Genomic DNA, 20,053 nt, shown 5'->3' with positions numbered 1-20,053 from the left:
GATGATAGGGAGAAATGAACATATTCATTAGGAGAAGGAATAGGCCACTTGGCTCTTTGCGCCTGCTCTGCTATTCAATAAGGTCATAGCTGATCTGATTGTAACCTCAGCTCCACAATCCCTTCTAGTAATCTCTCATCCCCTTGCTTACCATGAACCTATCTGCCTCTGCATTAAAAATATTCAAAGACTCTTGTTCCACCGCAAGGAGAGTTCCAAAGAGCTACAACCCTCTGAGAGATTTAAATTTGCTTCATCTCAATCTTAAATTGGTGACCCCTTATTTTTTTTTTAAAAAGTCCTTTAGTTCTAGTTTCTCCCACAAGAGGTAACATTCTTTCCATATCCACCGTGGCAAGGCTCTTGTGGATCTTATATGTTTCAATTAAATCCCTTTACACTCTTCTAAACACTAGTAATTTGCCATTGGTTTTGGACACCCTTCCTTACAAAGGAGTGGTTTTAGAGATGAGTGAAGGGGTGGAGTGGGAGAGGAGAAGTGAGAACATGATTCAAGTCTCTAAGTGATAAAACATAGTGACAAAATGGATGGTTCTAAGAGGACCACAACAGAGATCCATAGATATAAGATTAAAGTAAAAGAATTAGGCCCAAGACCTAGAGGAAGCCTTTTTTTTAAACTAAGAATTAGAGAGGTTGTAGAATGTAGTACCAAGGTTAGATTTAAACAGAAGCAATGTGAGTACTTAAAACTACATTCAAAAGATGGTTGAAGAAAGCAGAATAAAAGAACATGAGAGAATTTAAGGTTCAAAATCAAAGTTGAGTTTATTTAATGCACAGGTACATGTTGGCACAGGTGCAATGAAAAACTTGCAGCAGCATCACAGGCACATTGCATCATATAAGCAGCATTCACAAGAAAAACATAAATTAAACACAATTTTTACAAGAAAGAATACAATTAGAACAAAAAAAAGATTCCATTTTAGATTAAAACCATTGCTCATGTGAAACATGAATGTCAATAAGGGTGGCATTGTGGTGCCTTCCTTATCTTCCAGAGATCCCAGAGCAATCCTGGCTTTGAGTGCTGCATGTGTGGAATTTGCATATCCTCCCTATGATTGTTGGGGTTGTTCCTGCATGCCAAAGGTTGGTAGGTTAATTGGCTACCATAAACTACCTCTGGTTAGGCAGTTAACAGGAGAATCAGGGGTGGGAAATGGGAGTTGATGAGGATGCAGAAGTAAAAAATTGACTTGATATAGATGATTGGTGTGGATGTGGTAGGCCAAATGGCCTGTTTCAATGCTGTTTAACTCTACAGACTGGTTGAGCGGAAAAGATTATTTTCCTGTTTTAAATTCAAAGTAGTTTCCCTCATTCAAACTAGAAGGCCCTATTACAATGATTGACATTGTGTGAACTGCAGGTACTTGCAGAAAATTAACTTTCAGCTGGTGAAGCAGCCTTTATTTCACTGATTATAACTCTTTATCTAATTCACAAGCATTTGTAAAGGTGTACCTAAAATGTCAGATGCCAAGGATGATTATTTCACATGTTACTTCAATAGATTGCCATGATCAATTATACTGTATCTCTGTGACTTTTGCAGGTTATTCACAAGCTTCAGTAGAAGTGAATGAGTTTTATGGAGGAAATGGCACTTCCAACTTTCATTTTTATCTTGTGCAGATCATCCTTGTGAAGAGCACCATCTAGTGGTACAGCCAGCAGATCCCTGTTAACAAACCTCAGCTAAAATCTACTATATAACTTTGTATATTTCTGATAATTCAACATAACTAAAATGACAATTGTTTAGGAAGTGATTTTTTTTTTTATTTTAAGCAACACTTGCCCAAACCAGCTCCCATCTTTAAAGGTTACTTTGTCTAAACTGTTTAGAGATTGCTAAGCAGAATTTCATAGAAGGAAATTTTATTTGTGCTGCCTTATTGACATGTATCCTTCACGTGAGCAGTGCTCTGAAATAAACCTGACAGTAGTATCATTGTAATTTCAAAATGACTGAGTACATTGTCTTACTTCTGCTTTTCCTTATGTCTTCATGGTCTAAATGCACTCTCCCCACCATCAGAAGATGGTACGTTGTTAATTTACCGGAGCAGTTTTCTAGCGACCTAGGATTTATAATCTGGACATTTTAAATCCCATCATGGGAGTTCAATTTCACCTAATTGAAAAAAAAAGCTTGTGCCAGTAATGGTGTCAATGAAAGGGATTGCCAGAAAATACAAAATGATTTACTAATGTCTTTCAGGGAAGGAAATCTATTATCCTTACCCATATGTGATTTCAAACCCACTGTAGAATCTTGGCCATTATCTTTCCTTCCTTTCTTAATGGAAAAAAGACCTTTGCACTGACATGGAGCAACTGTGAAGCATTGAGAATTCATCATTCTAATTGTTCTTGCAGGCGTAAAGTAGCTAGTTCCTCAATGCACTTAAAAATATTTTGTGTAAAGTGCTTTGAGAAAGGCACAATATAAAGTACTATATAAGTAAGTATCTCAGCAGAAACTTGACATAGTCTCCATTTGCACTCTTGTTGGGTGGCTAGTGGAAACCCATTTTTGTCTTTGCTCTGGTGTTTATGGTGTCTCTACAATAGAGAATGGTGGCAGGCCCATGGAATTTCAGATTCTATTTATTTATAAGGTGTTCTTCTCTGTTTGCCCTCCCATCCCTAACCACCATCAATAACATGATCATTTTAAAAGCAAAACAAAGTACTTCCAATGTTCAAACACATAACTGAACTATAATTAATTGTTCTAATATGTGAAGCTTATCCACCCTCTATGTGCCATTGAATAACCACAGAGAAAACTATACTTTAAAACAAATGGTCAGAGAGCGGTCAACTAGAGCACAATTTATTCTGAGTAGTATCTTGGTAGGTCCTTTTTTTTTGAGCCTTACTGATAATTCACAATATTGCATCTATACACGTGCACACTAAAGAGACCAAGAGTTAAAATTTCAACAGCACTTTGGTATTAGATTCTGCATTGACTTGACACTCAATAGCCCTCTGCATTTTTATGCTATTCATAGAATAGTTGTGACATCACAGGGTGCTGCTAAAGTAATAAACATCTCTCCTACACTTGCTACACCATTATCATTCAGCAAAAACGTTACTGATCACCCACATATTTAAATTACAGAGCAATCATTCCATCTATCTAATTGCTTATATCTGTACAAAAAATGTCTCCCGACATCACAACCACAAACAAAAACTGAGATGCACTCTAGAGATTCATTCCCCGGAATACTGTTTATGATAACAGAACCATAACACAACAAATTATGTTGTAAATCCAATTAAATATTTTCATTGTTTTTAATCATTATGAGTCTCTATCTAAATGAGGCCACATAATTTATCACAGTAGTTACAGTGGTATACTTACTAAGCTTTGTAATTTTTGTTAAACAAGTGAAATAATTGAAAATGAACAGCTTCTAAAACATTATAATCCTTCAGAAACTAAGATTTTGTCTCCACTACCAAAATGCCATCGTGACATAACATTGCAGAAAGATCTTTTGATTGCACACCCTCTGGTAGCTGATACTGCCTTGTAAAACTCCTTGAAATAAAACCATGTTCATCCATTCTTCGCCCATGCTGGGCCCTGATGAGAAGCCACCCTTCAAACACTTGAATGATGATATCTTCAGGACGGAATTGAACGACATCCAACATGATTTGAAATGATGGTGCAGCCTCCGTGGATTCCACTGACCTTGTTTTTACTTCGACAGAATGTTTATTCTCTCTCTCAATTCTTTTTGCTGGACCTGGCAGGGCAAATAACAAGTGATCCAGTTTGCATTCTGTGAGATCTCGTCCTGCCAACTTGTGGTGGTAGCGAATGGGAGTAGCAATCCAGTGTCTTACAATTCCTTCTTCCATTGTTCTAAATATTACAATTAGAAAACTCTTAATTTTAAACTTTTCTCTTTTTTAAAAAGACAAAGTGTGTCCTGGGCCAGCCTTTAATTAGACAGCTGCTTCTGTGCTCCAGCTTCTCATTTGAAGTAGTCAACCTTCCTTTTATAGAAAGGGTATTTTGGGCACTATCTCCAGACAGAATATTTCTGTGCTTGAGACTCAAATTTCCTTTTAATACTCTGGAAAGAATGTAGGCAATTCCAAACATTTGGCTCCTATGGTCACTGGATAAGTAACTAATCTACAAATAGGATTTGTCCTTCCTTAGCAAATAAATAGCTCGTGCTGCAAATAATTTGTTGGAGAAACTGCTCAGTGACTCTTTTAATCACTGCTACAGTGTTACTAATCTCCACCTATCAAAGTCTTGTGAATGCCATGCCTCTGCACACTTCATATCAACAGCATTTTGTTTAAAGAAAGGAACTGAAGTGACTCATTAGTTTCTCTAACCTTGAGAACCTGGAATTGGGCATCTCCCTGAAAGCATTTACAAATAAGCTACCAACCTACATTAGCTTCTCATTGGCCTCAGGATGTATCTATTAAGACCACATCCCACAGGAACTACATGAGCAGACTTCTTAAAATGATTGGCTAAGTTAAAAAGTATTAAAACATTAATTTATAGCTGTGACTATAGCTCTGATATTTATTGATGGGCTTGGGTGCAGTAGGGGAAGTGATGGTGTTGATATGTTTTTATTATGCCATGTTATTATTATGCTATGCACTACGTGAGTCTCATCTTCATGGTATCACCAGCATGTATTTCTGGAAGTAGTTTATAATAAATAAATAGTTATAATAAAACTCTTGACGCTCCTTCATGCCTATTGATGCACGTCTTCCTTGAGGTTGTGATTGGGTATTGGCATTGGGAAGTAGTGCACTGCACCTATGACCCATTGATACCTCTGCAGGTCTCGTTCCAACACCTGGTGCATCGCATCAATCTAACCAAGTAAAAAATTTAAATTTACTGAAGTCAATTTTTATGAAAAGCCTCTTAATATTTTTGATAGCATTCTCAGCCTTGCCATTTGACTGCAGAAATAAAAGTGATGATGTAATGTGTTGACATCTCCATATTCTAATAAACACTGCAAATTCTATTCTGCAAGTTGTGGTTCATTATCAGCAATTAGGATATCTGGTATTCCGAGTCGAGCAAACATCTGAAGTAACTTCAAACATTTTGGCTAGTGTTTTGAAAGAAGTCTAACTACTTCAATAAAATTATTTTTCTCCTTATTCTTCTTAGGCAACTTTTTGTGATTGAGGATGACTTGTTTCTGTATCAGTTCTGTGCATTCTGAGGTGACTGATGCAAGACCATCAAAGGCAGGCGACCAGGAGATGGTATGTAAAATAGTTTGAGAGATGGTGCTCTCCTCCCATTGTTTTTGCTAAGCCCTTGTGTGCTCCTGATGCATGGACTCTAAGTTCTCACTGCCATCTCGTATGATCCATCTCCATTTTGAACAGTCATGGTTCAGGGATTCCCACACATTGCTGAGGACATTACGCTTTTTGCGACGAGGCCTTGAGAATGTCAATGACTCTTTCCTTCTGTCCACCTAGTAATTTCTTGTTGTGTCAGAGCTAGGAATAAAGTGTCTATTTTGGGAATCTGGTGTTGGGCATACAAATTATAAGGCCTGCCCATCGGAGACAACTAAGTGTAACTGGCGCCTCAGTGCTGGGCTGGGAGAGAATGCTGGTATTGGTTCACTTATTCTGCTCGTGTGTTTGGAGAATTTTGCAGGGACAACAGTAGATAGTCCACGTCTCAGAAGCATCTAGGAGAGCAAGGATCATGTAAATCATGAGCCAGCACAGACTTCATCTGTGTAAGGAAGAGAGTACTTGAAGATTAAGATGTCAACCTGGGCACAAAGAAAATTACTATGATGATCTCAAGGAACAAGCAGGGTATGGCCTTGACACAGCTTAGCACCAACCTTTGCCCCTATCTTTGCCCCTGGCTGAGCTATAAAATTCTTTTGAAGTAAAGGTTCCTTCCTTGGTGAACTTCAACATGCCAAAGCAATTGCACACTTTCAGATGTTTTGCTTAAACTCAGATGTTATCTTCAGCCACAGGGAAAATATCTCATGAATTCAACCCTCCATATCACAGTGTTGAATGAGGGACTGATATGAGCTCTATATGCAACACAGCTGTTACCACCTTGTTGTCTTTTGAATATTAGATTTCCTAATACAGTCAATTCATCCCAAGAAATGAAAAGGAAGGCTGGAGGCACTCTGGCCTTTTACCTAACCCCATGAATGACAACTCGCAGTTGCTTCTGAGCCAAATTATCCGCAGTCACATGAATTAAACTGTTCTATGTGCTTCTTCAACTGAAATTGTTTTACAGTGATCAGTTTCTGCCAGGTCACATGCAAAATTACAGGCAGTAACCTCTAGCAGGTATGCTCTGCTCAATCTGTCTGTCAATACTATCGTTTCCTGTTTTTTTTAAATACAGTATGAACATTGACTTTTCCAATTTCAGGTAACCCACATCCCGTGTTCCTTTCCCACTCCTACCAGTCCACCTAGGTTCTCTCTCCCTTTGTTCACCTTTCCCATTTTCATCTGCCCATCATCCATACACATATCCACCTGGGATATCCATCTTCTCTCTGCATTCTCAGTCCTCATGCAGGGTCTTTAAAACTAAACTGTCCAATAAAACTAAATTCTTGCCGAAAAAGTCTCATTTTATCTTTATTTAGCATTGCTCTATGCTTACAGCAAGTATTTATCATGGAATAGAATTGGTTTTCTCTAAAATCCACAGCCACAAAATGATTATTAATAATTTCTATTTCCTTAAATCCTTCCTCAAACTCTTGAAATTTCCTTTGGAAAAACTTCTGGCACAGGGCTGCCCTTTAATGGCATATAGTTTCCATATGCATTCTGGGAAGCACCATTGCAAGCTGCCAAATACAGTGATTGTTCACCTGACCATTTTATGAACAGCTAGAGTTGTAAAAACTTTAGCACCATGCAAGCATGTAACTATGCCTTCTATCACTGCAGTGGAAAATGCTTTCCTCTAATAGCTTTATTCGAGTCTTTATGATCTAAAGTGGCGATTGATTCTTTATGGATATTGTTACCATTGAATGGATCTAAACAGTTGGTACTGTCACTGGAACAAGAATAGTTTGTCTGACCAGACCATTTCATATTTCTTTCAGCTTACCCTTTAGAAGTACTGGCACTCCACGAAGTAAAATTGTACCAGATCTACTGTTTCATCAAGTTTGATTCTGTACTATCATTTAGGTTATCCATTTCCATGACAAAACACTTGAAGATATTGAAGGCTTTATTTTATCCAAATCAAATGCATTGACTGCTTTCCACCATAAACTATAATTGAAAAGCAGAAAATTGCAGATGCTGAAAATCTGAAATAAAAGCTGAAAATGCAAGAAAAATTCACCAGGTCAGGCAGTCCCTATGCTCAAAAAGACAGAATGAATTTGCTCATACTGTATACCTTACATTTTTACCTTTCACAGTTCTAATACTTCTGTGTCCTTGGAGTTTCTTGCAGATTTTTGCTTGTCACTCCTAGAGATTTTCTTGGCTCAACATACTGCACTCACATTCTATCCTATGCGCTCACTAATTAGAGTTGAACCTGCATGCTCACTGTCACCTCATCTGTTGTTTGCTTTAAATCTCAAAGCAATCTTTCTCACACCCTTGAGTCTCCAACTCCAAACACAATCCTGTCTCTGGGTCTTTCTTCCCAGGATAACACATTAAACTCACAACCTCTAGCTAGTTTTCACAGTACTGTTCTGTATTGATCACAAGACTCACCAGAATTCTCCTGTTAAATTCATACCCCTTAAAGGGAATGTTTAACCATGGTTGGAAGCATTGATAACATTTTCTCAACACCAATACTTACTTTGATTGTAAGTATCCCCCTTTTCCCCAGTCAGTTTAGCTGGAGTAAGTTTCACATGCTTCTATCCACATCATAGTAAGAAGTGTTGCTGCTTGTCTTCTGTTCCAGCTCCATCACTCCAGCATAATTCTATCGATACTTCCGACACTTGAGAGCAAAATAAAATAATGAAAATGTGGACAGAATTTTATGCAGAAATAAAGCTGGAACACGACGACTCATGGAAGTCTGATTTAACGCATTGCAGCTTTACTGCAACATTGCCATCATGTACTTTGAGAGCAATGTGGTGGTGGGAGGGCACCTCCTGAAGCCATCGCACAATGTAACATTTTGGAGCAACTTTCAAAGAACACAACCAGCCTAAGAAAATGCCTTAAAACAAGTCCTTTAAACAGTCAAGTTCACTTGCATGCATGGCTTTCTCTTTCATTATAAGCATAGTCAAGTTTGGTACAAAAAGAGAAGTTGACTTTTATTTAAAGCAAAGTAAAGGAACTGCATTAAATTAGCAAGATGTGCATTTCTGCAGACTTTTCTATTTTGCTGCTATACACACTGAGGCACAACGAAGAATCCTCTGGAACAATATAAAGAAACAAATCTACTCAAGTCATCTCACTCACTGACCAGTGCAACATATTTATTTTGCATGATCAAGAGATCTATTTTTACAAAGCCCATAGCTATTCGTCTGTCCCTCTCCATGTTCCCCAACACACTTTTCCAGTTAATGCCATCTCCCCCAACCCTACTGTTGAAGTCTCTCAGCAGGATGACGTTGTCACCCGCAGGTGATGATCTAAGGCTGGACCCCAGGTCAGCGTGAAACTACTCCTTGCTTTCCTCAGTGCTGCATGATATAGGCGCAGATGACAGTGACATATCGTGAGGAATCTGGTAGGGGGGACTTAGACCATAAGACAAAGGAGCAGAAGTCAGCCATTTGGCCCATTGAGTCTGCTCCGCCATTCTATCATGAGCTGATCCATTCTCCCATTTAGCCCCACTCCCCCGCCTTCTCACCATAACCTTTGATGCCCTGGCTACTCAGATACCTATCAATCTCTGCCTTAAATACACCCAATGACTTTGCCTCCACAGCTGCTCGCGACTTGGTCTTTTGTGAATTGTTCATTCAAGAGAGAGGCTCTGATTGCAGATCAAGCTCCGTGGATTCTGTCTTTATCTCTGCTTCACCATCTAGAAGGAAATGTAGCCACCATCTGGCTCATCGATGTAACTTTCTCCAACCAGTCCACTTTCATCTAGCACCTCAATATTAATATTTTAGTAGGTGGTTCTCTTCTGAAGTGCAATTCTCTTCTCAGGCTTTCATGCTCCATCCCTGTCCATAAGGATGTGGAAATCCCATGCACCAAGCATGAGATTTTTTTTCATGTTATTTCTGACTGCTGCAGCAGTCTGGCTGGGTGTTTGGTTTGGGATGGGCAACATATAGAAAACCTTTCCTACTACATTATTTTAAGTAGTGCTGCTCAGTCAGCTGAGCCATTGCCAAACATCTCAGACGAGCACTGGTTCCAAGACCACCTTTGTGCATGATTGTGACCAGACAGCTAGTGGTCTTCTCCACCTGTTTACTACCATGCCCTCATCACCTCAAGGATTGGGTGGTGAGCTGTAACTAAAATGAAACCTGCCAAAGAAATATGCAAGGATATTTTGAGTGAGGAGGCCTTTACACAGGGACAGTTCCACTCTCTTGGCTGCAAAAGCCTGTTTCCAATGCTCTAATAATTATTAGCACTGGAGACTTCCTTAGCTGCAGTAGGCTGAGCGGACTGAGACATCTTCAGCATCCTGGGTAATCTGCAATCCACATCCCATCGCTGAATCGCTGACTTGGCTATGGGATCAAGTCGATTTCCTCTACCCAGTCATCCAGAACAGCCTTCACATGGTATAGAAAGGCAGATTCTTTACCTAACTGAGGGTTGGCGACCCATTGGCGAAATACCTGGCCATTTCCTTTATCTAAGCCATTGAATGATGTTGTAAAATTCTGAGGGTTCACAAGAGTTTCCTGAGAGACACCATTAGCAACATTCTACTAATGAGGAGGAGTGTAGAAGGCAATGCCGGGAACATCAAGAAGCATACCTGAAAATGATGTCAGCCTGGTGAGGATGCAACCTAGTCATGAATGGTATGGGCAATTAAACAGCTAAGGCAAGGAGAAAGAGGCTCCAAGATCATCCTCATCCTCAACAATGGTGGGCCCCAGCACGTGAGTATAAGTCTGAAGCATTCATAACCATGCTCAGTTAGAAGTGCCATATCGATGATCCATCTTAGTGTCCCCCTAAGGGCCTCAGAAGTCACTCTTCAGCCAAGGCAATTCATTCCACATGACATCAAGAAATGGCTAAGTGCAATGAATACATCAAAGACCATAGGACCAGACTACATCCCTGTTGTAGAACTTAAGACTTGTGCTCCAGAACTAGCTGTGCCTCTAGCCAGTGCAAAATACCTAGGCAACGTTTCACATTTATGCCGGTGTTCCTTTACAGTTATACCACTAGCATAAATATGGAACATTGCCCTGTCCCTATGTGCAGTTCATGATAAGCAGGACAAATCCAACCTCATTCATTACCACTCAATCAGTCTACACTCAATCATAAGCAAAGTGACAGAAGCTGTCAATATCACGGTACGGTACAGTACGGTAACGTAGCGGTTAGGGGCGGCATGGTAGCGTAGCGGTCAGTGCGATGCTACTACAGCGCCAGCGATCGGGTTTCGATTCCCGTCACTGTCTGTAAGGAGTTTGTACGTTCTCCCGTGTCTGCTTGGGTTTCCTCTGGGTGGTCCGGTTTCCTCCCACATTCTAAAGATGTACGGGTAGGTTAATATAGGTTTAAAATGGGCGGCGTGGACTCGTTGGGCCGGAAGGGCCTGTAACCACACTGTAAATAAAATATTAAAAAAATTTTAAAAATCAGTGCTGTCACGTGACACTTACTTAGCCACTGCTTGCTCTGCTTGAATTTACCAGTACTCACCAGTTCCAGACTTTATCACAGTCTGGGTTCAAACATAGACCAAAGAGCTGAATTCGAGAAGTGAGGTGAGATTGCCTGGATACCAAGGCAGAAATTGACCGAGTATGGTATCAAGGAGCTTTGGCATCAAGGAGAAAACATTCCAATGGTTGGTATCATATCTTGCACAAATCAAAATGATTGTGAATGATAGACATCAATCATTCCTAGCACCAGGACATCACTGCAGGAGCTCCTCAGGGCAGTGTCCAAGGCCTAACCATCGCCAGCCACTTCATCAATGATCTTCCTTCCATCATAAGGTTGGAAGTTGGGATGGTCACTGATGAATGCACAATATTCAGTTCCATTCACAATTCCTCAGTAAATGAGACAGCCCATGCCTGCAGGCAATACAGCAAAACCTAGATGACATTTAAACATTGGCTGATAAGAGATGGGTAGCATTTGTGACACAAAAGTACCAGGCATTGATCATCTCCAACAAGAGAGAGTCCAGCCACCTACATATGGCTCTCAATGGTACTATTATCACCAAAAACTCACCATTAAAATCCTAGAGGTCACCATTGCTACAAGAGTACTTCAGAGACTGTGGTAAGTGATTCACCTCCAGACACCCCAAGGCCTTTCCACCATGGAATAATCTCTACTTGCCTGGATGAATACAGTTTCAATAACTTTCAAGAAGCTTGACACCATCCAGGACAAAGGAGCTTTACTGGTACCTCATCCACCATTGGTACACAGTGGCTACAGAGTGCACCAAATACAAAATGTACTGCAGTTATTCACCCAGGCTACTCCAACAAAACTTGGGAAGACCACCAGGTGCATGGGAACACCACCACCGACAGGCTCCCCTCCAAGTTGCACACTGTCCTGAATTGGAAACATATCATCATTCCTTTATTGTCACTGTGTCTAAATCCTGGAGCTTCCTTTCCAAAAGCATTGTGGGGTAAACTTCACCAAAAGCACTGCAGTGCTTCAAGAATCTGTCTCACTACCACCTTCTCAAAGGCAACTGGGGATGGGCAATAAATGCTACTTAATGCCCAAATCCTGAAAATTCAATGAATTAAATAGAGTACAACCCATTATCCCTATACACTTCATCTTACCTCCTAACCAATAGGTCAATAGGTTGCCTCCAATTTCTTGAGCTTCCATTTTTACTGATAATTGCTTATGTGGAACATTACTGAATGTTTTCAGGAATTTTCACAAGATCACAAGACAAGGGAGCAGAAGCAAGCCATTCGGCCCATCGAGTCTGCTCCAAGGAAAAGGGAAAAAGAAATGGGGAATGGGGAGAAAAAAAAACTATTCTAATCCCAATTTCCAGCCTTATCCCCATATCTAAATAGTCAGGGTGTCAAGGGATATCTATCTATTTCTTCCTTGAACGCCCCCACTGATCTGGCCTCCACTGCTGTACGTGGCAAGGAGTTCCACAAATTCACCACCCTCTGGCTAAAGAAATTTCTTCTCATCTTTGTTTTGAAACTGTACCCTTTAATTCTAAGATTGTGCCCTCTGGTTCTGGACTCACCCACCAAGGAAAACAGCCTAGCCACACCTACTCTGTCCTTTCCTATCAACATTTTAAATGTCGCTATGAGGTCCCCTCTCATTCTTCTGTACTCCAGTGAGTACAGTCCAAGAGCCAACAAACGCTCATCATACATAAGCCCTTTCATTTGAGACATTTCCATGACTGACGTGTTAATAGCCTCCTCAAAAATAAAGTCAACTCAATTATTTAGGCATAACTTAACCTTTACAAAGTAAATAAATCTGAAATAAGAAGCTAGGATCAGTGAAACTGCCAGGTTGTCATAAAAACAAATTGTGTTCACTAACATCCTACATCAGGAAATTTATCATCTTTACATGCTTCAAGCCCAGACTCAAAGCATTGTGGATAACTCTTAGCTGTCTCCTGAAATACTCTAGCAAGACATACAAACATATGAGCATAAGAATTAGCAACAAGAGTAGTCCATTCAGACCCTCAAGCCTGCTCCACCATTCAATAAGATTTGGAGTGTTCTGACTGTAACTCAACCCCACGTTCCGGTTTACCCATGGTAACCTTCTGTACCGTTTGTTTATCAAGAACCTACCTAACTCTTATTTGAAGAGTCAATAATGCTTAGCTGAAGGCAGTCAGGGATGGTGTCAACTTCTGTTTCTTGAAAATACTGGGCTGATTCATGCTGACCTTCAAGCTGTAACCACCAGCCATATTCCATACCTGCACGTTGCAATATGCAGGTCGGGAAGAGGTTGGGATTAGATAGGTGTGTGGAGACCAAGGGCAAGGCAAAAACATCCTAATCTGAGGAGCTGAGTGCTCTTCACATCTGCCTCTCAGCTTTACAGCACAGATGGCTGGGATAGATTGAAAAAGAGTTTTCTTAAATGTCACTTAATGTTCTCACTTAAATGACAATAAAATTCTTTAAATCACCTTTCAATTTTTAGTGTTTTTTAAATTAACTAACTTCTTTTGAACTGTTTTCTGACATTTAAAAAGTCAAAGGCCTTTTGACAGCAGTGAGTTCTTGAAAGGCCATCATGGGAGTCTGGGGACAAGGCCTCTGGATAATCTGGCTGAGGTCGATTTGCCACTTGTGATCCTGTCTCCCATCTCCGACTTCTGCTTCCTCTTCAAAGCCTTTGAACGTGCTGCAGTCTTCCATATCCAAGCCCACTTGTCTCTTTTCAATCTTCTGACATTCAGAGTGGATGAACAGAAATTTCCTCCAACTTAACACTAGGAACATCAAAGCCATTATCTTTGGCTCCTAACCAGAGTTCTGTTCCTCAGTGAAATCATTCCTCTCGAGATTTGATGATTCCAATGCACTCCTGGCCAGTCTTCCACCCTTCCCTTTCCATAAACCGGATCTCATCCAAAGCTCCTCTGTGTATGTGCTGTCTACCACCCAGTCCCATTCACTCATGAGCCCTGTGTTTACCAACCTGCATTTGTTTCTGATTGGCAATACCTCGGTCTTTAAATTATCATCTTTTCAGAAACCTTCTTGCCCTCACCCCTCCTCATAGCCCTAACATTCTTCAACCCTTCAATCCTCACGATATCTGAACTCTTCTAATTCTGGCCCCTTGATCATCCCTGCATTTAATTGGACTGCTACTGCTATGTCTTCAGCTGCCAAGGTTTGAAGCTCTGGAATTCCCTCTCAAAATCTCCATGCTTTCTTTTCTCCAGTAAGACCCTGCTTAAATCATACTTTATTGATTAAGCATTTCCGTATATGTCCTAATGTCTCCTTGTGTGACTTAGCTCAGTGTCAAATATTGTCTCCTGTGAAAAGTCTTGGTACATTTTTATTGCGTTAAAGTGCCAGGTTTTGATTTGATAACGGCAACATCAATTCTGCCTGTAAGTGGCACTGTGCTTGAGCAGTGCAACCTTATATGGCCACTTAGCATTAGAACAAAAAGTAGCTGCTCTACCCATATCCTGTATTATCACTCTTACTTGGTTTCTACTGGGTCCTCAACACCCACATATACCCCTTCCCAAGTGCACAAGTTTTCTGGCCCTTTTCCCCCTTCTCCCATCCCTATAACATCTATATACAGCTCTGGTCCTTCCAAGAGAGTGTGATGGGTTAGTAGCTCCCTTCTTTGCCAAAGCAGTTTGTTGCCTCCTTAACCATCTGGGAACTTTTCAGAATTGCCCCAATCACGGAGTTTTATAAAAATTACCTGATTTCCCTTGCCTGGGTATGAATTTGTTGCGAGTAGAAAATATCCCAGAAACCCAGTACTTTTAAACAGGAATGTACCAGCCCTCTAGCTCATCATTGAGAACTCCAAGCCTACTAATATGAAGCAAGATGCATTATCGCATGTGCTACTCCTGACTGCTTTCATCTCCTCTCTGCTGTAATCCGTAGTGGCTCACCACCACCTTCTCATGGGCAATCAGGCATGGGCATTAAATGCTGGCCTTGCCACTGATGCACACATCCCATAAATAAATACTAAAAAACACTTTACTTTGTTTTGGCAAGTACTTGAACAAGTGTTGGCAAGATATTAGCAAATGGGCAGCACAGTGACAGGGCAGGTACCACTGCTGCCTCACAGCAAGCCAGGTTTGGTTCTGACATCCAGCGCTGTCTGTCTGGAGTTTACATGTTCTCCATGTGACTGCATAGGTTAACCCCCCGGTATTCCGCTTTCATCCCATATCTAGAAGATGTGTTGGTTGGTAGGTTAATTGACTCCTGTGAGCTACTCCTGGTGTGGGTGTTAAGTGAATCAGAGTGGAGTTGATGGGAAATGCAACAGAGAATAGGTTGAAGGAGAAAGAGAGGGGGGATGGGATTACTCTGAGAACTGGCATGAACTCAATGGACCAAATGGCCTACTTGTGTCATCTGAAAACATCTGTATTTTACTGGTGTGGTGATGGAGGTAACTGTAACACAAAAGGCATCAAGAGGAAAGATGAAAGAGCAGGAACATGCTATTGAGATAGAGGTTCAGTCGTGATAGTATTGAATAGCGGAAGAGGCTCAGAGCTGAATGGCCTACTCTTGATCCTATCTTCTATGTTTCTATGTAATTATATTATCCTCTTTACCAGTCATGCTCTGGATATTCCTTTGAAAGGCATTGACCTAATAGCTAGAAAATAATTTTCATATTGAATGAAGTGACAGTTCAACAAATAGTATTCCTTTCACTTAATTAGAAATGTCACAGAAGTTATAAGAGACAGCATATCTTTATGTTCAATTTTATTTTTCTTTACCAAGGATGCCTTTCATGGCAGAAGCAAAATACCTGCAGAAATACAGAGAGAAATGTTAGAAATACTAAGGTGATACAGCTTAAGTAGAGAGAGAAACCATGTTAATATTTAAGGTTAATACACTTCTAGTGAAATGTTTTACTCTCTCCATAAATGCTGCCTGATCTGCTAGGTATTTGGAATGTTTCTTTTTATATTTCTTTCTATGTGAGCATTGATGTATGGAAGTGCTTGAAAATGTGTTTCAATTAGAAGATAATTTTATCATAGTTCCAACTATTTTGTCCCCTTCAGATAATAGCTGGATTCATATGCAGAAAATGAGCAGCAGTTTCAGAGCCAATAATCAAAACTTAAAACTTAATTATAGCAGACATCAGAGCTTTCAATTCTTGAAAGGAATGAGATAGAAATGTGTTCTTCAGTTATTATGGGGTAAATCAGGCTATTCCTTCTAAATTGTCTTTTCTTAGAAAACCAATCGGTAGGTCCCTGTGCAAAGCAGGCATTTTCCACAAAAGTAGTTGGCAATGATAAAACTAGAAGCCAGTGCATGAGGTATTTGAAAAGTTCTTCACCAGCACAACCACCAAAGTATAGGAATGATATGTTCACAGCAGTGACTGTGTAGCCAAAATCAACTTTTGTGAAACAGTGCAAAATAAGGAAATAAACATAAATACTTTGGACCATGAACTAGTTTGTCCTTGTGCAATTGTAATTTAAACAATAACTTAACAGCAAACTATCGATTCTGGAGTTCTGAAAGTAAAATAACAAGTGCTGCATTTACTCAGCAGGTAAACAGTGATGCCTCCAGTGACTGATAAGAGTTTTCAGTTTTTATTACCTCTGACGGCATTACTTCATTAACTCAGTTTGTAAAAAGTGTATCAAAACCCAATCAAATTATTTTCTCAGACTATGAGATACTGATTTTGTCACACCGTCACTTATTGCTTTGACTAAGTATTATAAATCTGATTTTTTAAATATGTATTTTCCACAATTTTAATTATCAATTTCCCCTTCACATTTTCACACATTTATTAGTCAACCAGAAAGCAAAAGTAGTTAACCATTAATATTCAGGGTGCAAGCGTAACAAGTGAAACAACCCGAAGAGTCCTCATACTCAGGATAGTTCAAGCAATCTGTACATGGAAATGGTCTAACAACAGTGAAAAGCATAAAAATACTCTACATCAAATGAAACAAGCAAGAAACTGAATTTACTCTTTATTTATTCTTTTGTGGAATGTAGTTGTTGATGGCAAGGTTGGCATTTATTACTATCCCAAGTTGTTCCTCGAACTGAATATTTTGCTAAGCTATTTCAGAGGACAGAGAAGGGCCATCTTAACTGGTATGTCGGGAGTCACATATAGGCCAGGCAGATTTCTTTTCTTGAAGGATATTAGTGAAGCAGATTGACTTTTAGAACATCATAGTAGTTTCATCTGAGCTTTTTAATTCCAGATTTTTGTAATAATTTGAAAATAAATTCTCCACCTTTCATGGTGGTGTTTCAATAGCACAGCACTTTAACTTCCATTCCACCATACCATGCCACCTTTAGTGTAGAGAACATTGGAATTCAGGGATGCAGGTGAACAAATTGTTTTAAAGCACATCATTACAGGATGCCACGCCAAATAAACAAAGCATGGGGATTTTTGTTTTTCTGTTGTTGCACAGCATCCAAAAGCAAAGATGTTAAATGTAAAAGAACTCATTTCAGAACAGTGCACAGTAATGGTCTCTGTATTATAAGAAATTCAGGGAAGAACTGGCAGGCACAGTAGTGTAGTGGTTAGTGTAATGCTATTACAGTGCCAGCGACCCGGGTTCAATTCTGGCCACCGTCTGTAAGGAGTTTGTATCTTCTCCCCGCGTCTGCGTGGGTTTCTTCTGGGTGCTCCGGTTTCTTCCCATGTTCCAAAGACGTACAGGTTAGGAAGTTGTGGGCATGCTACGTTGGCGCTGGAAGCCTGGCGACAGTTGTGGGCTGTCCCCAGAACACTCTATGCAAAAGATGCATTTCGACGTACATGTGACTAATAAAGATATCTTAAGATGAAAAAGAGATTTATAAGGAAGGTACATAGCAGAGATTACAGCAATTAGAAAAGATTAGACTGGGTGAGGCTCTTTTCTTTAGATGAGAGGCTTAGATGCCATCTAATAGAAGTCTTTAAAATTATGAATGGATTGGACAGAGTTGACATGGAAACAAGGTGGAGAATTCAAAACCCAAGGCCTGTAAATTTGTTACTTTCAAATAAATCCAAGGGAACACCTCCTCCTTGCTGACAATCAACACAGGTGCACGTCAAGGATGCGTGCTTAGCCCACTGCTCTACTCTCTCTACATTCATGACTGTGTGGCTAAGCAAAGCTCAAACACCATCTATAAATTCACTGATAACATCACTGTTGTTGGTAGAATCTCAGATGGCAATGAGGAGGTTTACAGGAGTGAGATAGATCTGCTGGTTGAGTGGTGTCGCAAAAACAACCTCACACTCAACATCAGCAAGACCAAGGAACTGATTGTGGACTTCAGGAAGGGGAAGTCGGGAGAACACATACCAGTCTTCATTGAGGGGGTCAGCAATGGATAGGGTGAGCAGGTTCAAGTTTCTGGGTGTCAACAGCTTGGACTATCTATCCTGGGCCAAACACATTGATGCAATCATGAAGGTGATGCACCAGCAGCTCTACTTGGTTAGGAGTTTGAGGAGATTCGGTATGTCACCAAAGACTCTTGCAAATTTCCATAGATGTACGGAGGAGAGCATTCTGACTGGTTGCATCACAGCCTGGTATGGAGGCTCTAATGCACAGGATCATAAAAGGCTGCAGACGGTTGTAAACTCAGCCAGCTCCATCATGGGCACAATCCTCCCCACCATCGAGGACACCTTCAAGAGACAGTGCCTCAATAAGGCAGCATCCATCACTAAGGACCCTCACCATCTGGGACATGCTCTCTTCTCGTTACGACCATCAGGGAGAACGTACGAATAAGAGGTAAGATATCTTTATTAATCACATGTACATTGAAACACACAGTGAAGTGCATCTTTTGTGTAGAGTGTTCTGGGCGGCAGCCCGCAAGTGTTGCCACACTTCCAGCGCCAACATAGCATGCCCACAACTTCCTAACCCGTACGTCTTTGGAATGTGGGAGGAAACCGGAGCACTTGGAGGAAACCCACGCAGACATGGGGAGAACTTACAAACTGAACCCGGGTCGCTGGCGCTGTAATAGCATTATGCTAACCACTACACTACCATGTGAATCGTGAGCCTGAAGCCCCACACTCCACAATTTAAGAACAGCTTCTTCCCCTCCACCATCAGATTTCTGAATGGTCCATGAACCTATGCACACTACCTCATTATTCCTTTTTTTTTGCACTATTTATTTTGTAATTTTTAGTCATATTTTTGTCTTTACACTGTACTGCTGGCACAAAACAACACATTTCATGTCATACAAGTCAGTGATAATAAACCTGATTCTGGAGGGCTTGAGGCCAATGCAGGAAAATGGGCCAAATGCAGGAAAATGGGATTAGCATAGATAGGTTGCATGCATGGAAATATGACAATCAATTTCACCCAGCATTCGTGAGATCACATCTGGAGTACTGCAAACGGTCTTGGTCTCCTTATTTAAGAAGGTAATGGAGATAGTTCAGAGAAGGTTCACAAAGTTGATTCCTGGGATGAAGGAGTTGACTTATGAAGGGAGGTTGAGCAGGTTGGGCTTTTTCCTCATAATAACTTAGAAGAAATGAGATCCAATCTTATGGAAACACAAGACTCTGAGAAGATGTTCCGCTCTCCTCTGCCCACTTGTGGAGGAATTTAGAATTGGGGGCATCGTTTCAGAAAAGAGGGTTTGCCCAGTCAAGACAGAGAATGAAGAGGAATTTCTTCTCTTTGTAATTCTCTATTCCAGAGGGCTTCAAGGTGGAGTCATTGAATATATTCATCGCTAAGTCAGGGGTCACAAGAACAAGCAGAAAGTGGAGCTGAAGCCAAAGTCAGATTAACCACATTATTGAATGGTGGAACAGGCTTGACAGGCAACATAGCCAACTCCTTTTTTTGTTAATGACATAGCACCAAGGGAGCTCATTTCATGCATTGCATCTTTGTGGCATTTTTGAAAGGATTTTCTCGTAAATCCAGTACCATTCACTTTAAAAATCCTAAAAACAGCAGATAGGGTAAATAGGGGATTATGGGAGTGAGTGAAAAACAAGGTATAAGATGTAGTCAAGTGGAAGGAAAGAAAAGATCAAAAGCCAA

General features: G+C 40.4%; 1 long non-coding RNA gene across 2 annotated transcripts in view; it reads right to left on the bottom strand.

The window, feature by feature from the left end:
* LOC127582177 (uncharacterized) overlaps nt 1–20,053 on the bottom strand; it is a 39,595-nt gene that overhangs the window by 9,895 nt on the left and 9,647 nt on the right. The window contains exon 3 of one of the 2 annotated variants that reach the window (XR_007958067.1): nt 15,702–15,762. The exons of the other annotated variant lie outside the window; for it this stretch is intronic. This is a non-coding gene — a long non-coding RNA (uncharacterized LOC127582177). Of the gene's footprint in view, nt 1–15,701; nt 15,763–20,053 lie in introns of those variants that run through there. 2 annotated transcript variants of the gene reach the window in all.

This window comes from Pristis pectinata, chromosome 2, assembly GCF_009764475.1.
Source record: "Pristis pectinata isolate sPriPec2 chromosome 2, sPriPec2.1.pri, whole genome shotgun sequence".
Lineage (NCBI taxonomy): Eukaryota > Metazoa > Chordata > Chondrichthyes > Rhinopristiformes > Pristidae > Pristis > Pristis pectinata.
The sequence above is the reverse complement of the archived record's forward strand: the minus strand, read 5'-3'. Positions and strand labels throughout refer to the sequence as shown.